We start from the raw sequence: 9,044 nt of genomic DNA, 5'->3' as shown, positions 1-9,044 counted from the left end.
GGAGTTGAAACTGTGGATTGTCTTGCGAGCTTTCTGGTGGAACTTGTAAGCTGGTACCCCAAACACTGCTGCTTCACAAGTGAGTCAGTATATCTTCTGCCCTTGGCACAGGGTTGTGTGCCAGTTAGGGTTAGCACATACTCAAAAGTTGCTTCAGACTAAGGTCCCCTGAAAATTGACTTTTTAAGTTACAAGGCAGGAAGGGAGAGAAGAAAGAAAGAAGAAAGGAAGGAAGAAGACAAAGACTGGCTGATCTGGGCTGTTGAAGACAGATTTCTTCTCTCTTCTCTCTGGTTTGCCCCTAGCTTCCCAGGTTTCATAGTTAGCCGTCTGCAGAGGAAGCTAGGAGCTTCCACATTGCAAACTCATATTATTTCAACTCTGAATGTGGGTTATAGAAAGAAAAAAAAATTCCTGCCAGTATCCCATAAACTGCCATGTTGTTGTTCTTGTTCTAGTTTTAGGATGGAGAGATGCAAAGGGTTGGTGGGAGGTTATTCTGGAGAGTTCACAAGAAAGGCCCTGTGTCTAACACATACACATCAACCACTCCATAGCTGGGTGTCAAGGAGCCCACCAATGACCCAGAAAGGGACAGACCCCACCTGACTTTTGCCTGAGGTATAGACAGATGTGCCCACCACTAAGCACTTCCTGTCTCCTCCAAAACCTGATCAAATACAAGGTGATATAGGTGGTAGAGAAATTCCAAGGAATCTATCAGCAATACCACAGTCTCGCCCCAGTATGTTTTTCCTACCCTGAAATCTGGGCCCTATCGAAGACAACCCCCAAACACAAATGTTCAGCTCAGAGTGCAGCCAGCGATTTCTGTGGTGTTACAGGAAAAGGCTACAGTTTGGGACTGGAGACTCAGCTTGCTGATTGGAATCACTGCACTGTGGGCGAAGGGAGGAGAGCCCTGCTGAGCAGCCAGAGCCGAACCCTGAATTACCCAAATTGAGGGCCTGCTTTTTATACACACAACCAGAAGAGTTGTCCTGCGGTCAGTAGGGGAAGGTGGCCGCAGAGATGATAACTAGGTCTTGAGCCACTCCCACGGGAAAGAGAAACCTCAAAGAGGGGGAGCAGCTTGCTTCTGGCTGGTCCTGGTGTTGACAGTGTACTTTGCAAGGAAGGGCTTGTTCCGGAAAGATCGATGGGGGAAACAGTGCAAACTCAAGGGGTCAGGAGATCTGTCCAGGGGAGCGAGGCATTAGGATGGAATGAGTGTCCCTGGAGTTACTCTGAGCCCAAGCCCTGGCAGCCCTAACAAGCTGGTTCAGACACCCAGCCTCAATAGGCCAATTAAAGAGACAATTGAATAGTGAAAAGCAGAAAAAGGAGATTAAGTCCGTTGGGAAGAAGTAAAAAGAAGTCCAGTCATTCTCCCAAGTTCATCTTCAGGGCCCTGACAAGGTTCAGTTCCAAAGAGAAGGGATTGGGCATGCACGGCTGAGCAGTTCCAGTCAAGGTGTGGTACCGCCCATCATCTGGACTTAAGTCTCTCCTGCTAGGTGACCACACAGTTGTATGAACTGGATGAAATCTCCCAGGAGACAAGCCAGGGTTTCAGCCTTGCCTTCTCCCAGCAAGAGGTTACTGGGGAAATTCCAGTTCCTTACGATGTCTGTCTGATGGCCAAAGAGAGAGCCGGAAGTGTCTCTAGGATTTCTTCATTCCTAACAGGAAGTTACAGCCGCTTTGGCTTTGCTTGTTTTGCTTTATCAAAGACTGAACCTAGGCTGCCGACAGAGGCACAAGCTCTTTACCACTAAGCGACGCCCCCGCCCCTGCCCCCGCCCCTCCTCCTCCTCCTCCTCCTCTTCCTCCTCTTCTTCCTCACTTTTTGAAGCAAGGACTCACTAAGTTTCTCCAGGTGGTACTGAGCTTGTTCTCCAGGCCTTGAATGTCCTTCAGGCTTCGGCCTCCCTGGGGCACCGTAATCGTGTATCCGCACCACCAAAGAGACTCCAGGCTCTTGTGATTCTCGCGGGAGCCTGGGGTTCCAGGGAACAGCACACTGCAGCTCTAACCCCGCCCCACATGTAACCCCACACTCAGGTGCGTGAGCCCGGTACCTGGCTTCCCTCTCTAAATGAAATTAGGAGACAAAGCGGTAAAGGAAAATGGATTTAATTGTAGTTTGTTCAAAATGGGAAGAGGTAAGCCTGCGGCCATCATGTAATTGAAGGGTAACTTTGTAACAAAGACTAGAACAAATGTAAAATTTGGGGCAGGCTAATGGGTCCCTTTCTGGAGGGAAGAAGACCTAGGCCCCAGGTTGTCTCCCTTCTATGTTAGAAAGACTTTTTCTTTTTTTTAAATCCAAGTCCAGCTGAGGAAAATAAGTTCTTCAATATTCACAAGTTTTGAAAGAGAAAAGCATTTCTGCTTCTTTGACGCTATTGATCACACACATTCAGGGTCTGAAAGAATTCTTTCTCTTTTTCCTTTGACACAAATCCATTCTTCTTAAACATGCTCATTTTCAAGGGGGAAAGATGATCATCTGACCGGGAGGTGGCAGCGCACACCTTTAATCCCAGCACTGGGAGGCAGAGTCAGTGGATCTTTGTGAGTTCGAGGCCAGCCTGGTCTATGGAGTGAGTTCCAGGACAGCCAAGAAAAAAAAAGATAATCTGATCAAAGGGAGGGGCACAAGGGTCTCCCTGTGAGCATCCTCATCTTGTCAGGGCTCCAGCATAGAGTTGAAACACATACTTATGACAGAATCCTGAGCCCCAGGGGCTGCAAGAAGGGCGGTGGCTTGCCTAAGCCTCCCAAATTTCCAGGAGAAGCTCTGCCTGCTCCCTGTTAGGTGGCCCTCCCCACACAACTCTCAGAGACTAAAGAGGGCCCCAGAGGCAGCCCACTGGGTGGGTGCTGTCATCCGTGTGCTGCTAGGAAGAGCTGATGTACAAGGCTTGCCAACGGTGGGTGACCTGGCAGAGATGTGCGGTTGGTCGCAGCGGAATCTGGTTGCCATGGGGATGAGAGGCTTTCTGCTCAAGCTGTTTGAGAAGCAAATTTTCCATTGAGTATGTGTCTCACATGCATGTCTTTAGTTTTTCTATTTTGTTTTCAAGAAGCACCAAGGGTGGGTTTAACATTAAAAGACGGATTATGCACACCTGGAGGCTTCGGCCAGAATCCCAGCTACTCAGTAAACTGAGGCATAAGGATCAAAAAAAGTCAAGGCCCCACCATTACCCATCAGCCCCTGCCCCACCCCATTGCCACCCTCAACTGTGGCTGATGGCTCTATCTTTTCTTTCTTTTTTTTCTTTTTCTTTTTCATTTATTTATTTATTTATTTATTGAGTCCGAGTTTCTTTGTGTGGCTGTCCTGGCACCCACTCTGTAGACCAGGCTGGCCTTAAACTCACAGAGATCCGCCTGCCTCTGATTCCCAAATGTTGGAATTAAATGCATGTGCCACCACCGCCCAGCTGCCAATGGCTGTTTTAAAGTCAAATAAATTGGTGATAGCTTTGTTCTTGATTCCAGGACCCCGGTGCTGGTCGGCTCCCCAGAGGCAGCCTGATGTGGTGTCTGCCACCCTCCAGGGGCGCTCGTCCTCCCAGACCTCTCTGCAACCCCTCCGCTTGAGGGGATAAGAGGCACTGGGTACACTGAACTGCTTCTGTCTCTTCAATTTAGGTTTTTGTTTTCATTTTGTTTATCTTGTTCTGTTTCGTGGAGAGGAGGGGGTGGTTGAGGCCTTGCTGGACTATGGAGTAAATTCAAGGCCAATCAAGGCAATTTGACCGACCCTATCTCAAAATAAAGGCTAAAAGGGGCCATTGCTGAGACTCACTCGGGGATATCCTACTGTTGCCAGCGTCAGGACGCTGCCCTGACTAGGCAGGGCGTCAGGGGGCAGGCTCTGTGCCAGCTGTTGGCTGCTGCACACCTCCCTGCCCTTGGTGACCGCCACCACGCTGTGGCCTCTGGGTTCAACCTTTGTGCTCCTCGCCTGCGGACAGCGAAGCTGCCCCATTCTCTCCATCTCCCAGCAGGGCAAGCATCACCAGGCTGCAACCTTGGCAGCTTCATGGTGCGGGCAGCCGGTGGGCGGGCCTAGGACCGGCCCTGTTCAGTAATGACGTGTTTCCGAGGGAGCTCCAGACGGCAGCACAAACACACGTCCCTGTCGTCAGTGCTGCGGGCACCGTAGCTTACCCGGCAGGACCTTTGCAGCCTGTTGGCTGAGATGCGCCACCATCTCTCTTTCCAAATTCGTGAATCCACTTCTTAAAAATATCTTCCCATAAGACTTGCTTTTTTCTACCTTTTCTTCCTTCCTTCCTTCCTTCCTTCCTTCCTTCCTTCCTTCCTTCCTTTCTTTCTTTCTTTCTTTCTTTCTTTTTAGTTGTTCTGAAGCTACTGCATTCCCTGTAGATTCCTTTTCCGCCACCGCATCACCCCTCAGAGTCCCCCATGGGTCTCTGACTCCTCAGAGCTCTTAGGTGGTGGCAGCGGCCACCGCTTTTGTTTTCCTCCGGGTTCTTATGTTCTAACCTTCATTGCTGATACTAACTCTCAGATCATGCGTTACACTTTGCAAAATGGCCCCAGAAGCGTTACAGAGATTACAGCATTCAAAGAGGCCTTAGTGGAGCCAGGGCCGAGGCTGGTACACAAAGCACACAAGGGTCACTGCAGGGGTGCAGACCAGGTGTTAAAGAACCACTGGAGAGCAGCTGGAGGTGTGGTGTGCAGGTCAGCAACAGGATGGGGCTGACGGAGGCGTGGGACCAGGTCTGGGTGTATGCACAGTGATTACAGCCACTTAGAGGGTGTGTCAAGCAGCCAGGCCCATGAGGAGCTAAAATTCTGAGGGCAGTTTGGAGTCCTCTGTCTATTGGTTCCTTCTGCACTGGGTGGTTGGATGACTGGTCAGTGAGGCCATCACAGCCCACAGTGCAAAGTGTTGTCTGTCTGTCCGTCTGTCTGTCTGCCTGTCTATTCTCCCACTATTTTTTCATATAATAGATGAATATAATATAGAGATCTCTATATTTGTATATATACATATACATGTATATATGTATGTGTGTATGTATGTATGTATGTATGTGTGTATGGGTGTGTGTGTTCAGGCCAGCCTTTAATTCCAGATTCTCCTACATCCATCTCTCAAGTGCTAGGTTTATAGAACTGTGCCACTGTGCTCAGACTGAGAAGGTACTGCCCCCCCTCCCACATCGGCCTGGTATGTCCAACAAGCCTTGGGACCTGGTTTGTCCAACATGATTTTAATACGCTCATATGTGCATATATTCCCGACCTACTTGAATGTATCTACTTACAGCAAGAGGATATTTATCAAGCTGTGGCCAGCAAGCCCCAGTGACGCTCGTGTGTCTTCCCCCTTCCAGCCCCCCACGGCACTGGGGTAGTAAGCACATGAACAATTGTGACCTGGATTTTTACGTGGGTTCTGAAGATTTGAACTCAGGTCCTCACGTTTGCACACCGAGCACTCTTACGCACTGAGCCGTCTCTCCAGCCCGTCTCTTGATTGATCCTGCAATGTTTTTACCTCTGTGTGATTATGAATGGTGCTACCACTGTGAACACCACTGTGCAAGGATCTGTTTGAGACCGCGCGCACTGTTTCATAGACATGCCCCCAGAAGCAGAATCGCCGGGTCATGTGCTAGTTCTATGTTTAACTTTGTGAGGAGCTGCCAAACTCTTCCCCAAGCAAGCCCCTGTGGAGCCTGATGGAGATAGTTTTATAATGGAATTTGGCAGTAAGCATAATTGTATCTATTTTTTCATTCTCTCAGACTTACCTATTTTTCTCAGAGGGTTTCTACAATCCCCTTTAGTTCATTTTCCTATTATCTGTCTAACTGTAATATGCCTGAGGGCAGTTCTGAGTTGAGAATCTTTTAATTGATTAACCTGTACTAGCAGCAGGGTTGGGGAGTACCGGTTCATTCTCTAAATCCTCTTGAGCCATACCATGGGTCTGACGAAAACTGCTGTCAGCTACACATTTGTGGAGCCTTCATCACCCGCTTCACCCTCAACCCATCTCCACCCAGTATGCTCCCCCTACCCCTGGCAGGAGCTTTTCCAGACCCTGTCTCCTGCATGCCACGGAGCTGGGATTGTGGTGGTGCCGGAAGCCTCTGCCCCTGGTGGCGGCTTCAGTCCTTTCTAACGGTGGCTCCTCCCTGGGCAGACATCACAGGGTCTGGAACAAGACTAAGCATGGAGCCTTCAGGACCCTCCCTGATATTTTCTTTATGAATATAGAATATATTCAGAGAAACACATGGGGGCTAGAAATGTGACCTTCACAGGTCTCCAGGCGAGAGTACTTGCCTAGCATGGGCAAGATCCTAGGTTCAGTCTCTAACACCACAAATAAACAGGTAATCCATGTTTATTTACCAAACATTTAATCCATGTTTACCAAACAGGTTAACTGAGCAGTTCAGTGAATACTTGTAGAGCAAACACCCTTGTTACCACCACCAGGTTAAGGAGAACACCGTCCGGGACTCTTCCTCCACCCTGAGGAACCGTGACCAATGCTGACCCCTCCTCCCCTCCCCTCTGGTGCAGTCTCCTTCTGAACTGTATCATTTCTCCCTGTATTTTCCCCTTTGAAGCGTGCATCCCTGAAGATACGGTTTGTTTGGCTTGGTTTGAATTTCACTTTAAGGAGACAAGGCTATCTTCTTTCTGCATTTGCTTTGTCCCCTCAACCATATGACCATGGGTGACAGCCTTGTCATTGTACCTCACTGGGGTTAGCTGGTCTTCCCAGATGGATTGTGTGCCATCCTGCAAAACTCCTACCTGTTTGGGGACTACATGCCATGACTGTTGGTGGCCTTGGGTTGGAGTCAGCTGAGGACTACCTGGAGAAAAAAAAAAACTTCCCATGATCACTTTCACATGTCTCCGGGTGACGGCATGTGTTGGGTGGTGGTGGGCGTGTTTCTGGGTGTACTTTCAGCCCGGCATGCATGGATGCTGGCCTGTTTGTCAGGGTAGCCGTGGCAGCCCCACACCTGCCTGAGGTTAGAGAGTGCCTGTTGTCCCCTTGCTCTCCAAACCCGGAAGACATCGCAGATCTGCCTATGCTTCCTACAGGAGCTGCAAACACCCAACAGCCTTGAACTTGCATTTTCCAAAGCCTTGAATGTCACGTGTGCACCGGCTTTATTCCTGAGGAAGGCCGGCCTAGCGGAAGGGAATAGCTGAGTGTGTCCCCACAGGGTAGCCAATCAGGACACATTACTGAAACTGTGAACTCAATTCCAGTTACAAGCCTGGCCAGCCAGCCAGTCATAAAATACAATTCAGCGGCTCAGGGTACCACTGACTTTGAGTTTCCATGGCACCCAGATGTTCCCCCAAATTTTCCTCACTGCTCGCTGCTGAGCCAAACACTCAGCTAATTTGTAGTTGCTACATGACTAGGACCAAAGCTATACCTTGAGGCCCTACATCCAGTGTGTCTACACTACATGAGGTGGCTAATGTTAAATGAGGCCATAGGACCCTAATCCAAATGAACCAATGTCCTCAGAAGAAAGGGTAGAAACCCCCAAGCTTGCTTGTCGCGGAGGAGCAACCCTGGCGACAGAGTGAGGACCTCTGCAAGCCAAGGAGAAAGGAACTTCACAGAAACTGCCATGCAGCCACTCTGACCGTGGACCTGGGCTGTTTTAGTTACCCCATCTGTATGATCTGGTTATGGTAGCTTAAGCATACCAATCCTGCATCACAGTGACTTCGAATACCTTTCTCATAGCAACAGAAATGGACCGCTTCAACCAAGAGCGATGCTGTGTCCAGATCCTTAGCTGGTCACTCAAAACCACACGGCAGTTCCACAGGCCTCCTGTCTCTACCCACTCAGGCCCTGGTTACAATTTTACCTCAAGCTACTCCACGGGAGCCCAAAGGAAACAGTCGATAGTGCCTCACTTGCCACGCAGCCACGGGAGCCTAAAGGAAACGGCCGATAGTGCCTCACTTGCCACGCAGCCAAGGGAGCGTTTAGCTTCTCAGCTTGGTGGTAAACGGAGGTGTGCACCTGTGGTCAAAGGTGGCCAAACTGGTGGATATTGTTATGGATAAGAGCAATCTGAATGGTTCAGCCTACAGAAAAGACCCAGTGCAACAGTTTTTAATTGTAATTAACACTATAGCCAGAATTGTAGCATCAGGACAATAGAATACATTGGTCCTCAGCTGAGCTGGTTCTCTCAGCTGGCCTCAGTCTCTGACACATACAGATCATAGCTGACAAAACTGGTAACAGCACACTCCAATCAAGGAGTTCCGCTCCCCTGAGCATCCCTTAGGCTTCCAGAACCAACCCAGGAACCAGGAGTACAAGAGGCACTTGGTTTGCGTGCAGAGGCTCCTAAGGTGCTCAAAGCCGGGGCCAAAGCTTCCTGTCTTCTCCTGATGCTCCAGAGAGGCGAGGCTGCATCTGACTGATGCTGAGAGCTTGCATGTATCCTGCCTAGGACCTAAGCTCCCAGTGACCCCAGTTTTACTGGATTCCCCTCCTTACCGAAGACCCTGATGTGATCCGCCATTCCCAGGCTCCCCACCCCCGCTTACTGACACCCCCTATCTCCAGCTCCCATCCCTAGAACTGGCCTACAGCAATCCCTCCATCATCCACCGGCTGAACTCTGTGCTGCGAGGAGAAAGCTGTTCGGATATCACCTTCCCAAGCAGGACTGTATTGCAAACTGCATCCTTCTAAAGCATGCCTGAATTCCAAACCCTGGAAGCTGCCTGCTCCAGCTCGATTGCAGGGTTGTGCTTGGGGCATGCAAGCTGTGAGAGCCCTGGTTCAAATAAATGTGGCTCGGCTACCTGCTCTCTCTCTCCCTCGCTCCCCAGGTGCTGGGCGGTGGGAGGAAAGGAAGGGGTGCCTCCGCGTTCCTGTTCTGGCCCTGCTCTGTGGGGGCGAAGCAAGCTGGTTCAGGCTCAGCTCCGCAGCAGCGCCAGCTGGTGAGATCTATCTCCACCCCCACGGCACCTCCTCTTCTCAC

The sequence above is a fragment of the Myodes glareolus genome, chromosome 21 (assembly GCF_982192425.1).
Source record: "Myodes glareolus chromosome 21, mMyoGla1.1, whole genome shotgun sequence".
Taxonomy (NCBI): Eukaryota; Metazoa; Chordata; class Mammalia; order Rodentia; family Cricetidae; genus Myodes; species Myodes glareolus.
Note: the sequence above shows the minus strand (reverse complement) of the source record.